Consider the following 15,977-nt stretch of genomic DNA (forward strand, 5'->3'; position numbering starts at 1 on the left):
CCAGTTTTGGAGAGGGAATGAGTACTTGAGAATCAGACACAGTAACCACCTCACCTCCCATTCAGTCCTCAACCACTGAAATTTGGCAGCTATCTCCTCTGCTCCTAGTCTTGTTAAGATTACTAAGACTTCCCCGATATAATCTCTTGGCAGTATTTGACCCTGTTGCCCACCTAACACTTTTGTTTTTGGAAAAAATCTCCCTTCCTTTAGCTTCTGTACACACATCTTCTGGTTTCCTTCCTTTTTCTTTGTTTCTCCTCAATATTCTTTGAGGGACCTTCTTTCTCTTCTGCTTTTCATTTAAAGGTGAGTATTCCTCTGTATTGTATCTGAATCTGCCAATCTTTTTACTCTACATATTGTTTAGGGATGATTTTAGATGTTCTCTACTTCATGGCTTTAGTTAATATCTGTACAATCCTGACTTCCAAATTTATGTCTTCAAGACAATTATGTCTCTTAAGCACCAACTGCACTCTGAATGTCTCTATTTCACTCTCTTCAAGCACTTTCAATATAGGACAGACAAAACAGAACTCATTAGCTTACTCCTCAAAACCTCTCCAACTAGAAAACTAGAAAAATACTCCTTCGTATATTCCCTATCCTGATGCATGGCATTATTGTCAACAGGGTGACTTAAGCCAGCAACTGGGTGTCAACCTTCATTTTTCACTCTTCTTTGCTTAGCCAAACAATCTTCAAGTCCCACTATTTCTGCTTCCCCAAATGTCTCTCAATCATCTCTACTGCCTTAGTTTTAGATTACCATTATCTCCAGCTAAATTACTGCAATGGCCTCCCAACCTGTCTCTCTTCCTCCAATCTTGTTTCCCTCTAATTCATTCCTTACAATGAAGACACACTAATGCATCTAGAACATGTCAAGTTATGTCTTTTTCCTGTGCACAAAAAAATCTTTCCTCCTTTCACAGGGCTCACAGGGTCCTCCATGGGTTGGCATTTTTAGTATCATTTATTGCATTTCTTGCTGCCTCTCCAGCATACTTTATGTCCAGACATACTGAACTTCTCTCAGGTAGATATGTCATGCCCTCTTTGGCCTGTGGAACAGCATGCTCTCCCTGCTCTAAAGGAACTAATTTCAGCTTAGATATTAGTTTCTTTAGCAAGTCTTTCCCTTCTGGGTTGTTCTCCAGTAGCAGGGAAGTGTATTCTACTTCCCCATAATATATTTGTGACATGCAATTGTAACTTTAAAAAAAAAAGAGTATATAGCCATAAATCCCCTCCTTGCCTCAGCTTAGTGGATGACTGCCAGGTCTATGCTTACCCGGCAGAAATCTAAGGAGACATCTTAGGAGAGGTCTCTGAACTGCAGGATACCAGGCACCCTCACCCTAACTCTAAACCCTACACCTAACCATGCGTGGTTCCTGAATGCATGAAAAGAAAAGCTGAGAAGGAGTTAACTTTTTCTAAAGAAGATCCCAAACCTTTAAGAATTTGTAATATTTCGGGGTGCCTGGGTGGCTCAGTCGGTTAAGCGTCCAACTTCGGCTCAGGTCATGATCTCACGGTTCGGGGGTTCGAGCCCTGCGTTGGGCTCTGTGCTGACAGCCAGCTCAGAGCCTGGAGCCTGTTTCAGATTCTGTATCTCCCTCACTCTCTGACCCTCCCCTGCTCTCTCTCTCTCTCTCTCTCTCAGAAATAAATAAAATCATTAAAAAAAAAGAATTTGTAATATTTCTGTAAGTGCCTGGATGGCTTAATTGGTTGAGCATCCAACTCTTGATTTCAGCTCAGGTCATGGTCTCATGGTTTGTGAGACCAAGCCCTGTGTCTAGCTCTGTACTGATACCATGGATCCTGCTTGGGATTCTCTCTCCCTCTCTCTCTGCCTGCTCCCCTGTGCTCTCTCTCAAAATAAACAAACTTAAAAAAAGTAGTAATATTTCTGAAAATGGATGTGAAGGTAGAGATAAAAACAGAAGGAACAACTTAATATCTATTCAAATGTATTTAGAGCCCCAAATCCATTCTTGGCCTCAGCTCAGTAGATGGCTGACATGTATTCATATCCCAGAACATGCCTAGGATTTTTTTTTCAAGTTTTTATTTAAACTCTAGTTAGTTAACATATAGTGTAATATTAGTTTCAGGTGTGGAATTTAGTGATTCAACACTTACATACAACACCCAGTGCTCATCACAACACAAGGAAGGTTGTTAAGGCCCTCCTTAATATGCATCACTAATTTAATCCATCCCACTTCCCCTCCAGCAACCCTCAGTTTGTTCTCTATAGTTAAGAGTTTGTTTCCTGGTTTGCCTTTCTATCTTCTCCCCTTTGGTCATCTGTCTTGTTTCTTAAATTTGACATATATATGAAATCATATGGTATTTGTCTTTCTCTCACTTATTTCACTCAGCATAATACTCTCACAAACATCCACATCATTGCAAATGGCAAGATTTCATTCTTTTTGATAGCAAATATTCCATTATATATATATGTACATATATACGTATATATAAATATCACATCTTGTTTATCCATTCATCAGCTGATGGACAATTGGGCTCTTTCCATAATTTGGCTGTTGCAGATAATACTGCTATAAACATTGAGGTGCATGTACCTCTTTTAATATATATTTATGTGTCCTTTGGGCAAATGCCCCATAGTGCAATGGCTGGATCATATGTTGATTCTACTTTTAAATTTTTGATGAACCTCCATACTGTTTTCTAGAGTGGCTACACTAGTTTGCATTCCCAACAATAGTGAAAGAGGGTTCCCCTTTCTCTGCATCCTTGCCACAACCTGTTACTTCCTGTGTTGTTAATTTTAGCCATTCTGACTGGTGTGAAGTGATATCTCATTGTAGTTTTGATTTGTATTTCTCTGATGTTGAGCATCTTCTCATGTGTCTATTAGGCAGGTGTATGTCTTCTTTGGAAAAATGCTTATTCATGTCTTCTGTCCATTTTTAAACTGGATTATTTGGGTTTGTAAGGGTGTTCAGGTTTATAAGATCTTTATATATTTTGGATACTAACCCTTTATCAGATCTATCATTTACAAATATCTTCCTCCATTCTGTAAGTTGCCTTTTAGCTTTGTTGATTGTTTCCTTCCCTGTGCAGAAGCTTTTTATTTTGATGAAGTCCCAATAGTTTATTTCTACTATTGTTTCCTTTGCCTCTGGAGACATATCTAGTAATAAGTTGCTACAACCAATGGCAAAGAGGTTACTGCCTGTGTTCTCCTCTAGAGATGGTTTTGATGGTTTCCTGTCTCATGTTTAGGTCTTTCATCTATTTGTAATTTTTTTTTGTGTATGGTGTAAGAAGTGGTCCAGTTTCATTCTTCTGCATGTTGCTGTCCACTTTTTCCAACACCTTTTGTTGAAGAGGCTGTCTTTTTCCCACTGGATATTCTTTCCTGCTTTGTCGAAGATTAGTTGACCATACAGCTGTGGATTCATTTCTGGGTTTTCTATTCTGTTCCATTAATCTATGTGTCTGCTTTTGTGTAGGTATCATACTGTCCTGATCACTATAGCTTTGTGGGTTTTTGTTTTTTTTTTAAGATTTTATTAAGTTATCTGTATACCCAATGTGGGACTTGAACTCACAATTCCAAGGACAAGAGTCGCATGCTAGCCAGGCACTCCCATTACAACTTTGAATATAACTTGAAGTCAGGGATTCTGATACCTCCAACTTTGCTTTTCTTTTTCAAGGTTGCTTTGGCTAGTAGGGGTCTTTTGTGGTTCCATGCAAATTTTAGGATTGTTTGTTCTAGCTCTGTGAAAAATACTGGGGGTATTTTGATAGGGATTGCATTAAGTGTGTAGATTACTTTGGTAAGTATGGACATTTTAACAATATTTCTTCTTCTAATCCATGAGCATGGGATGTTTTTCCATTTCTTTGTGTCTGCTTCAATTTCTTTCATCAGTGTTTTATAGTTTTCAGAGTACAGATATTTTATCTCTTTGGTTGGGTTTATCCCAAGGCGTCTTATGGGTTTTGGTACAATTGTAAATGGGACTGATTCCTTGATTTCTCTTTCTGCTGCTTTTATTGGTGTATAGAAATGCAACAGATTTCTACATGTTGATTGTGTATCCTGTGACTTTACTGAATGTGTGCATCAGTTCTAGCAATTTTTTGATGGAGTCTTTGTGTTTTCTATATAGATTATCATGTTTTTGCAAATAGTGAAGGTTTGACTTCATTCTTGCCAATTTGGATGGCTTTTATTTCTTTTTTCTGTCTGATTACTGATGCTAGGGTTTCTAGTACTGTTTTAAATAACTCGTGAGAACGGATATCCCTGTCTTGTTCCTTCCCATAGAGGAAAAGCTCTCAGTTTTTCCCATTGAGGAAGATATTAGCTGTGGATTTTTCATATATGGCCTTTATGATGTTGAGTTATGTTCCCTCTCTCCTTACTTTTTTTTTTTAATTGTAAATAGATGTTGTATTTTGTCAAAAGTTTTTTCTGAATCTACTAAGAGGATCATATGGATCTTACCCTTTCTTTTATTAATGTAGTATATCACATTGATTTGCAAATATTGAACCACCCTTGCAGCCCAGGAATAAATCTCACTTGACCATGGTGAATGATTCTTTTAATGCACTGATGGATTTGATTTGCTAGTATTTTGTTGAGAATTTTTGCATCTATGTTCATCAGAGATATTGGCCTGTAGTTCTCTTTTTTAGTGGAGTCTCTGTCTCATTTGAAATCAGGGTAATGCTGGCCTCACAGAATGAATCTGGAAGTTCTCCTTCCATTTTTTTGGAACAGTTTGAGAACAATAGGTATTAACTTCTTTAAATATTTGGTATGTTTTCCCTCTGAAGCCATATGGCCCTAGACTTGTTTGTTGGGAGATTTTTGATTACTGATTCAATTTTTTGGCTGGTTATCAGTCAGTTCAAGTTTTCTATTTCTTCCTATTTCAGTTTTGGTAGTTTATATGTTTCTAGGAATTTATCTATTTCTTCCAGATTGTCCAATTTGTTGGCGTATCATTTTTAATAATATTCTCTTATAATTGTTTATATTTCTGTGGTGTTGGTTATTTTTCCTCTCTCATGTGTTATTTTATTTGGATTATTTTTTTCTTTTTGATAAGCCTGGCTAGGAGTTTATCAGTTCTATCAATTTTTTTGAAGAATAAACGCCTGGTTTCTTTGATCTGTTCTACTATGTTTTTTTAAATTAAATTAATTTTATTTTAAGTTTCCATAGCACTTATTTCTGCTCTAATCCTTATTATTTCTTCTCTGCTGGCATTAGGCTTCAATGTTCTTTTTCTGACTCTTTTAGGTGGGAGATTAGGTTGTTTATTCAAGATTTTTCTTGCTTCTTGAAATAGGTCTGTATTGCTGTAAACTTTCCTCTTATGACTGCTTTTGCTGCATCCCAAAGATTTTGGGCTCTTTGCTTTCATTTTCATTTGCTTCCATATATTTTTTAGATTTCTTCTTTAATTTCTTGGTTGACCCATTCCTTTTTTTTTTTAAGTTTAATAATTTTGAAAGAGAGAGAGAGCAAGAGGGAGAGAGCACACCCTCATGGATAGGGAAAGGACAGAGAGAGAGAGAGGGAGAATCCCAAGTAGGCTCCACATTACTGGCATGGAAACCAATGTGAGGCTCAAACCCACGAACCATGAGATAATGACTTGAGCTGAAATAAAAAACCAGATGCTCAACCAACTCTGCCACTCAGGTGCCCCATCCCCATTCATTCTTTAGTAGCATGTTGTTTAACCTCCATGTATTTGTGGTGTTTCCAAATTTTTTCTTATGGTTGACTTCAAGTTTCATAGTCTTGTGGTTAAAAAAGATGTATGGTATGATCTGAATTTTTTTGTACTTCTTGAGGCCTCAATTGTGACCTAGTATGTGATCTGTTATGGAGAATGTTCCGTGTGCACTCAAAAAGAATATGTATTCTGCTGCTTTAGGATGAAATGTTTTGAATGTATTTGTTAAGTCCATCTGATCCAATGTATCGCTCAAAGACATGGTTTCCTTGTTGATTTTCTGCTCAGATGATGTCTATTGCTGTAAGCGGGGTGTTAAAGCCCCCTACTATTATTATAATATTATCAATTACTTCCTTTATGTTTGATGTATTTTGGTGCTTTATATGTTGGGTGCAAAAATATTTACAATTGTTAGATATTCTTGTTGGATTGTCCCCTTTATTATTATATAGTGTCTTTCTTTGTCTCTTATTATAGTTTTTGTTTATTTATTTACTTATTTAGTTATTTTAGAAAAAGAGAGTGCAGGTGGAGGAAAGGGGCGGGGGGGGGAGGGAATGAGAATCCCAAACAGGCTCCATGCTCAGTCCAGAGCCTAAGACAGGGCTTGATCCCATGACCCTGGGATCATGACCTGAGCTAAAATCAAGTTGAATGTTCATCTGACTGAACCACCCAGGTGTCTTGTCATAGTCTTTGTTTTAAAGTCTATTTTGTCTGATACAAGTATTGTTGTTCTTTTCACATCCATTTGCATGATAGATGTTTCTCCATCCCCTCACTTTCAATCTGTAGGTGTCTTTAGGTCTAAAATGAGTCTTTTGTAGGCAGCAGATTAGATGGGTCTTTTTTTTTTTAATCTATTCTGACACCCTATGTCTTTTGATTGGAGCATTTAATCCACTCACATTCAGAGTAAGTAATGATAGGTATGTATTTGTGCCATTTATGACTTGTTTCTGGAGATTTTTTCTGTTCCTTTCTAGTTTGTTACTTTTGTTCTTTCTTTCTCACTCAATCACTCCCCTTTAATGTTTTTTTGCAGGGCTGTTTTAGTGGTCATGAAGTCCTTTAGCTTTTGTTTGTCTGGGAAACTCTTTATCTTTCCATCTATTCTGAAAGATAGCTTTGCTGGATAGAATATTCTTGGCTGCAGATTTTTCCCATTCAGCACACTGAATATATCATGCCATTTCCTTCTGGCTTGCAAAGTTTCTGTAGAGAGATCTGCAGCTAGCTTTATGGGTATTCCCTTGTAAGTTAGGGACTTCTTTTGTCTTGCTGCTTTTAGTATTTTTTTGTCACTATGTTTTGGAAATTTAACTATAAAATGACTTGGTGTTGGCTTGCTTTTGTTGATTTTGATGGGAGTTCTCTCTGCCTCCTGGATTTGGATGTCATTCCCTTCCCCAGAAGTTTTCACCTATTATTTCCTCATAAAACTCTGCCCCCTTTTCTCTTTCTTCTTCTTCTTGGACTCCTATGATATGAATGCTATTATATTTGATGAAGTCACTGAGTTCCCTAAGTCTATTCTTGTGATCCATAATTCTTCTTTCTCTCTTTTGTTCAGCTTCATCATTTTCCACTATTATTTCGTCTATATTATTTATTCATTCCTCTGCTTCTTCCATCCTTGTGGTCATTATATCTGGTTGGTTTTGAATCTCAGTTATTGTATTTTTCATTTCTGACTGCTTGTTTTTTTAACTTTTATCTCTGTGGTAAGGGTCTTCTTGATGTTTTCCATGCTTTTCTCAATTCCAGAGAGTATCCTTATGATTGTTGCCGTAAATTCTTCACCAGGCATATTACTTATATCTGTTTTGAGTAGATCTCTGGCCATGAGCTTTTCTTGTTCTTTCTTTTGGGCTGAATTCCTCCATCTTGACATTTTGTCCAAGTCTTTGTCTTCCTCTGTATGTTAGAAAAGCCTGTCATGTTTCCTGCTCCCGACAGTAATGGCTTTATAAAGAAGAGATCATATAGTGTCCAAGGCTGGCACTTCAGGAAGGGTCTCTGGTGTGTGTTGCATGCACTTTGTTTCTGTGTTTGGCTATTCTGTCCCTCAGGTCGGTTGTCTATAGAAGCTTTCCTTGCCTGCAGTGGGCAGTGTTTGGTCCTTAGCCAGAATGTAGTGAGTTTTAAGTAGGTGTGCACACCTAGTTAAATGAAAGACTTGATGCTACTTCCACTAGAACTGAAGCCTTGCAGAACTCTCTGGTGGATCAATGTGGTGTGTATGGGGGGCGTTTGTGCTGGTCTTCTGTGGGAGAGACTCACTATTCTGGGCCTTAGGAACTGCCTGAGAAAAGGAGTACCAGCAGAGTTCAAGGGGGTGGGACTTGGTATAGGTAACACAGGTTAGACACCCAGTGTTGGCACTGTGCTGTTTACAGAAGCTGAGGGGCAAGAGAGAGAAATGGTACCAGCATTTCATTGTCTCCTGAGAGGGGTCTCTGTGCTTGCTACTTTCAGAGAATCCCTCCCAAAAGAGCAAATAATTTCTCCTTATGTGTCCCAGGAGTTTTCAGATCGCTGATTTCACACTGTCTGTCTCCAGGTTACTTGCCTGCCTGGAGCAGGACAGTGCACTTTATGCTCTGTCCCAGCCAGGCCTGCTGACTTTTAAAACTCCAAACTTTAGGGACCTGCTGTGGCCTGTGCTGGTCTTCTAGGGGATGGTCTTGCATGCTGGGATGGATGCAGGCTTGATGGAGAATGACAGTCACACCAGAGTTCAGGAATGTGGGCTAAACAGCCAGTATCCAGGTTAGCTGCCCTTAGCAGGTGTCCCTGCACCTATGCTGAAAGGCAGGGAAAGGGGGCACCTGGGTGGCTCAGTTGGTTAAGCATCTGACTTCGGCTCAGGACATGATCTCACGGTTTGTGGGTTTGGAGTCTTGCATCGGGCTCTGTGCTGACAGCTCAGAGCTTGGAGCCTGTTTCAGATTTTGTGTCTCCCTCTCTCTGACCCTCCCCTGCTCACACACTATCTCTCTTTCTCTCTTTCTCTCTCTCTCTTCCAGAAATAAATAAAACATTAAAAAACTTTTTTAAAAAAAGAACACTAAAAAAAAAAGAAAGAAAGGCAGGGGAAGGAAATGGCACCCACTGGCTCTTTTTTCCCAGAGAGGCATCTCTGCAAACACCACCTCTCACAGATGTGCTTTAAGAAGAACGAACAGTCTCTCTATGGACCTTAGGCAATCCTTAGATTGCATCGTCTGCCCTGGGGTTGCTTGCCTGCCTTCTCTCTATTAGCAGGGCAGCACCCTCAGGGCATCATCCCAGTACAGCTACAAACCTCTAAAACTCCTGTCTTTGAGCCTGCTGGTTTCCAAAACTCAAGAAAATCAGCCCCTCTCATTTTCCCAGACAATGGCTTTGGGGAAATGTTCTCCTTGTGTGTATCCGTGAGCACTCCACTCTCACTCCACAATTGTAACTTCTGATTTACTTTTCTGTCTTGCTGATACACCAGCTCTGTGGAGACATGAGCTGTATCTATCTTGTTCAGTGTTAATGATCCCATCACCTAGCAGAGCATCTGACACTTAAACGTGAAATGAGTGAAAAATTGACACAATTAATCAGGTAGTGTATGATAGGAGAGTAATAATTAATTGTTCATTAATTACTTCCTATAACTATAATTGTCAAAAATTTAGCTAAAATGAAACAAAATTGCATATATCTAAATCATGGCCAAGCCTCTTCTCCTACAACGATGTCTGCAATGGATTTCTTTATACCATTACCAACTTAAAAAATGTTTCACTGAGGTACAACGTATAAAAAGATGTACAAATCTTAAATCTAAAGCTTGATTTTTTTTTTACACATTTACACACCTCTGAAACCACTACTCAGATCAATATGTAGAATATTTCCAGCACACCAGAAGGCTTCCTTACCCTCTCTTCTAATCAGTATTTTTTCAAAGATAATCATTCTTTTCACCTCCATCACCACAGTTTTGCTTGCGTGATTCATGTGATGGGATCATGAAGGATGCATTTTTATGTATTTAACTTCTTTTATTCAATATCATATTGGTGAGATTTGTTCTGTTCATTGTTATTTTCATTCTATTGTATGAATATGTTTTACTTTTCCATTCTGCTGGAAGACATTTGGGTTGTTTCAAGTTTGAATATTATCAATAAAGCTATGATGAATATTCTCATGAATAACTTTTGGTGGACATAGCACCAATAATATATTGAGTTTAGCCAGAGGAGGATTTGCTGGGTCATAATATATGTATAAGTTTAGCTTAAGTGGACATATTACTAAATGTTTTACCAAAGTCATTATACCAGCTTATACTCCTATCAATAAATGTATGAGAGTTCCCCATTGTTCTGCAACCTTGATATTACTTCCTATTATCTTTCACTCACTTATAAAAATTTACACAATGATCTGAGATGAAAACTGACATAACAAGTTACTGTGATACTACAAAGTTATTCAAAATAGGCTTCCTGAGGTTGGTTAGTTTTCAGGCATAAGATAATGAGAATGGCTAATATATACTGAATATGCACTTCTTGCGAGGCATATTTGGGATACTTTATGGAGGCTACCTCATTTAATCATCACTATACCTCTGTGAAGCAGATACTGCTATTCCCATTTTATGGATGAGAAATTTGTAACATAGAGAGACGTATCACTTAATCATAGACTTTTAAAGAACTGGCTGAAAGCACCTGTACAGATTAGTTAATGCAACAGCTAGCTTATTGTAGTGACAAAGTCAGTTCAGAGAGCAGGCTGCATCATATGAAGGAAGATCACTTAGTTTGTTAGAGGTAGAATCTGGATTGACATCCAGATCTTCTAACTTCTTGTCTGGCATTAATAACAAATCAGCAATGTACAAACTATGTAATATTAACAGCAATGGAAACAACACACTTGAAAAGGTACTTCATCCCTTCAGAATTTAAGTTATTACAATTTTGGTTTGTGGAATAAAATCACCATGTTCTAAAAATAATTCTAACAATTTTAAATAATTGTCAAGCAAGGTCATATAAAAAAAGGATTCGTGTTTTGTGGTGCCATAAGCTTATACAATTGGGGAGGACTCATTAAGAAAAAGAACAGAGGAGCCTGTGTGGCTCAGTTTACATTTAAGCATCCGACTTGAGCTCAGGTCATGATCTCATGGTTCATGAGTTCAAGCCTTGCATTGGGCTCTCTGCTGTCAGCGTGGAGCACACTTTGGATCTTCTATCCCTCTTCTCCACCCTCCCCTGCTTGCTCTCTCTCTCTCTCTCAAAAATAAATAAACATTAAAAAAAAAGAGAAAAACATAAAAAAAAAATCCTTTGCCAATGCTACAAAAAACATGTGAACACATTGGTAGAGGCTGTTGATACACAGCCTCATATATGAAGATTTTCCCCCCTCTCATCCCTGTCTCCTGGTGTTCATACCCTGGTGTACCTCCTCTTGCATACTGCATTGGGGTTGGTCTGTGAGACCAACAGAATCTGGTAGCAGTGATGTCAGTTTGGAGGCTAAGTTAGAAAGGCATTATGACTTTTACCCCTGTCTCTCAGATCATTCACTCTGGGGGAACTCAGCTACCAAGTCATGAGAACCATCAGATAACCCTGTGGATGAGACCATGTAGTGACAAACTGAAGCCTCTAGCTATGTGATTCCCATTTCAGAAATGGATCCTCCAGCTCTGGTCAAGCCTTTAAATAACTGCATTTTTGGCTGACAGCTTAATATTGTGAGCCAGAGCCACTCAGAGAAGCTGCTCCCAGATTTCAGACTCTCAAGAATTATGTGAGATAATAAGGTTATTATTGTTTTAAGGTGATAAGTTTTGGGAGTAATTTGTTATCCAGAAATTGCTAAGTAATACAGGCCCCTGACAGGGCCTTGAAAGAGGCCATGCAAGTGAGAAGCCTAGAAGTTAAGTTTCATAGGTTTTTAAAAAAAGCTTTTTAATATTTATTTATTTTTGAGAGAGAAAGACAGAGACAGAGTGCGAGTGGAGGAGGGGCAGAGAGAGAGGGAGACACAGAATCCAAAGCAGGCTCCAGGCTGTGAGTTGTCTGCACAGAGCTCGATGCAGGGCTTGAACTCATGAACTGTGAGATCATGACCTGAGCCGAAGTTGGACACTCAGCCAACTGATCCATCCAGGCACCACAGGTTTCATAAGTTTTATGATAAATAGGTCTCTATGTTAATGTCTAAGTCTACTAGATTGTTGAGCTACCAATAGCTCTGCCACCAAAATCTGTTCTTCCTTTCCTCTACAGCAGCTGTAACTGGGCAGTGCTTGTCCAGCCACAGCCACATTGTCCAGTGTCCTTTGCTGCGGAGTGTCTCATGTGACTGAGCTCTTGATGCTGGAATGCAACAGAAGCAAGTTGTGCCCTTCTGGACTACGCTTTCAAGGGACTAGTCATTGTATGCCTTCCCTCCTCCTCAGGAGCCAGGATGGTGACATGTTTAAGATGGCAGAAACTCTGTCCTGCCAAGTCCCTGAATGACTTGGAGGTCATGGAGCTGAACCCTTCCAAGCTGGAATACTCCTATGAACCATGTTAGAGAGAAATAAAGCTATTGTGTTTGAATGATTATATTTTAAGGTCTGTGTTTTAAAATGAGTAAGTCTACTTTAATTCATTAGTTATGATCTTCAAAAATTAGATACTTTATTTTTCCCCTGGAAGTAGCCTTGATGTTATTTATTTGCTAATTTATTAAGTTTTTGTTCTTCTGAAATAAACCTATTTTTGGATATACTTGGTTTTAAGTCCTGGCTCTACCACTTAGGAGCTATGTAATCAGGATAATTACCTTTCTGAGCTTCAGTTCTTCTCTGAGCTTTACAGTTCCATCTGTAAAATGGGAATGATGCCTTCTTCATAGCCAGTTATGAGAGTTAGTGAGATAATGTTTATAAAACGCTGCCTGGAACATAGGAAGAATTCAATAAACAATAGCAATTTTTATTGTAATAAGGATAATTTTTATTTAAAGTTTATTTATTTATTTTAGTAATATCTACACCCAACATGGAGTCTGAACTCATGACACCAAGAGTAAGAGCCACATGCTCTTCCAACTGAGCCAGCCAGGTGCCCCATTTCTATTATTAATACTACCTATTCAGCGTTGCACTTTGGACAGAGCATAAAGTTTGGAGATATAAAACCTGAGCTCAAATTCTGTCACTTTTGCATGCTGCGACCTTAGATAAGATAACTTATCCAGTTTTTCTCCTTCTTAGACTCATCATCTATATTGTTGAACACTTAGGTGCCCTAAATATCTTTACTTTTTATTCTACGCTTATCCAGGAGAGCTGGAAGCCAGACACATAGCAAGTTTGACTGAATGCTTTTGTATTTCTGGGACAGGGGAAGGTGTGACTGAACATGATGGTATGTTCAAGACTAGACTGAACATAGCAGCAGAGCCCAAGTGAGCAAGAGACCAGGATGGGGAATCTGGAAACTGTTTCTAATGATTTTTTTTTTTTTTTTTTTTTTTTTTTTTTTAGTCATGAAGATCCATGCCATCCTACAAGGGAATGTTTAACATATTCTGAATTAAATTCCCTTCTATTGGGGAACTCCTACACCACTTCCCAGGACCCTTGGGGCACTGTCGTTTGCAATGTTCCATTTTACTCCTTCCCCTTCCTCCCTCCACATGACTAGAAATGTCAGTAAAAACCTTCCCTACAGTATGGAAAGAGAACCTGTCACAGTAGGGAAGCTTGAGCTGGAGACAGGCAGCAGTGACAGAGAGTGTGACTGGATAGCTTGAGCTCCTGGATTCATCTGTGCCTGAAGCTAGACTACTACCTAGACTTCCGAGCCACATGAGCCAATACAGTTCCTTTTATTCCTTATACATATTTGAGTTGAGATTTTTAAAGTAAAAGTGTCCTGGCTAATATAGGAACTTTTGCAAAATGTACATACTTGGGCTTCAAGTTGGGTCTGAAATGGGACTAAAGCATGTGTGTTCTTTTAAAATTTCTCTAGGGGCGTCTCAGTCAGTCAGTTGGTTAAGCCTCCACCTCTTGATTTCAGTTCAGGTCATGATCCCAGGGTCGTGGGATTGAGCCCCACATTGGGCTCCATGCTGAGTGTGAAGCCTGCTTGAGATTCTCTCTCTCTCTCTCTCTCTCTCTCTGCCCCTCTTCCTTGCTCTCACCACCCCATTCTAAAATAAAAAAATAAAATAAAATCTCTCTAAACTCTACCTCTCTGCTCAAGTTGAGAACCACTACTTTTTTTTTTTTTTTAATTTAGATTTCAAGTTCATAGGACAAATTTGATCATTCTCAGTTCATGGCATGCTATCCTCATTGGTCCATGCAATGTCCCTCTCTTAGTTTGTTAATTTCATTTTCTCACCATACTCCACGTCCATTATCACTGCCCACAAAGACCATCACTCTAATGTATTAAATGAGTGTCTTCACTTTGCATCTGCTTTCATAAAATGTGTCTTCTTGTTTTCTGTGCATGCATTTCTCATTTACAAAAACATTTTCTTACATAACCTATTCTGTTTTTTACTTTTAAAATTATTAGATCTATTTTTAGAGCAGTTTCAGATTTACAGAAAAATTGAGCAGAAAGTACAGAAAGATCTTACATACTCTCCCTGACCCCCAACCCAGTTTCCCCTATGATTAACATTCTGCATTAGTGATTAACTTTTGAGCTTCAGCTGTTCTAGAAATGAGTAATAGGACAGTACTGTGTGGTAAGGGAGCCTTTTGACTCCCAATAAATTACAATGCTTTTCTATGAATGGAAATAAAGGGATGTCTTGGAATATGGAGATAGATAACAACAAAACTCCAAAGTCTCATAGAAATAGGTGCTAGATGATTTAAAAATTTCTTTTCTTTCTGATTTTAAAATTCTTGATTCATCTTCAAGGAGAAAAAGAACAGAGATCATGAGAAATATCATAGCCAAGTTGCAAGTTCTGTGATTTCATACTTGTGAGAACTAGTTTCAAAGTAAGTTCTCAATTCAATTCTTTGAATTAAATAGAAAAAGAAAACAAGAAGGGTCAGCATCTGAAGAGAGATGATTGAAGTTCTTCTAATGGCGACTACTATGTGAAGATGTCACAGGACACCATGACATCCACAGGAAAAAGAAATTTCAGTCTCTGCTGGTGAGACTGTGGGCAAACAGGCATACTACATTTCTGGGGAACATTGGTAAACCCCTCTGAGGGGCATTTGGACAGTATCTGCCAAATTTTCATATGCATCTACCTTCAAATCCAAGGAAATCTTGCTCAGTTTTGACTCAGCTGGAAGTTATTTCTTCCCAAAAGGAACTGAATTGGATGTAAATCTCACTGAAGGCCTCAGTAGAGGCAGAGCACAAAGATGCTGGTCGGAGGTACACCAAAGGTGTGAGTGTGGAAAAGCGGACACTCCCCAGCAGTAAGAAGCTGGTCGCAGGTCAGCACAATGTGTTCAAGGAAAGCTAACCCCCCCATAGTCATCATCCAGGGAGATACCTTAGTAAAATCTGAACTTTGAGCAAATGAAGACGCAGATTTTTAGAATTCTTTTAAGCTTATTTATTTATTTTCATAGAGAGAGAGAAAGAGGCAGAAAGAAGGTAAAGAGAGAATCCTAAGCAGGCTCTGTGGGGTCAGGGCAGAGCCTGACTTGGGGCTTGATCCCACGAACTGTGAGATCATGACCTGAGCCAAAATCAAGGGTTGGATGCTCAATGGACTGAGCCCCATGATTTTGAGAATTTTTAATGACTTGTAAGGAAGGAGTTTTCCTAGGCAAACTGGTGTGTAGCAAAAATAGTGTTACTTGGAGGAAGATCAGTAAAGCCTAGATTATAAGTGAAATACAGTTGAGAACAGAAACATCTCCCAAGAGTTGACTAAGAACTTTCACCACTTCTTTAGTGAAGAGACACTGGAATATGTCTAATTATACCCATAAAACACCTCTCTGCAGTATTATTCATTATACTACTTGGTGTGGGTATAATTAGTGAACTGTGTGCATTTTCTTTTATACTGTGATTCAGTTAGTTTCAGTTAGTCTATATTGTTTTCATAAAGCTCCAAGCTGTAGATAATGGCCCAGGTGGTGGACTCAGATGACAGTTGCTGAGGGTTGTTTAGTGAGATGACCTGGTAGACTGGGGCCCTCACAGCATGGTGCCCGAGTGT

General features: G+C 38.6%; 1 long non-coding RNA gene across 1 annotated transcript in view; it reads left to right on the forward strand.

The window, feature by feature from the left end:
- LOC144236866 (uncharacterized) overlaps positions 1-12,378 on the forward strand; it is a 39,615-nt gene extending 27,237 nt beyond the window's left edge. Inside the window, exon 2 of the long non-coding RNA XR_013336669.1 lies at positions 12,053-12,378. This is a non-coding gene — a long non-coding RNA (uncharacterized LOC144236866). The remainder of the gene's footprint in view (positions 1-12,052) is intronic.
- Positions 12,379-15,977: the final 3,599 nt, after the last annotated feature.

The sequence above is a fragment of the Crocuta crocuta genome, unplaced genomic scaffold, assembly GCF_008692635.1.
Source record: "Crocuta crocuta isolate KB4526 unplaced genomic scaffold, BGI_CrCroc_1.0 scaffold226, whole genome shotgun sequence".
NCBI lineage: Eukaryota > Metazoa > Chordata > Mammalia > Carnivora > Hyaenidae > Crocuta > Crocuta crocuta.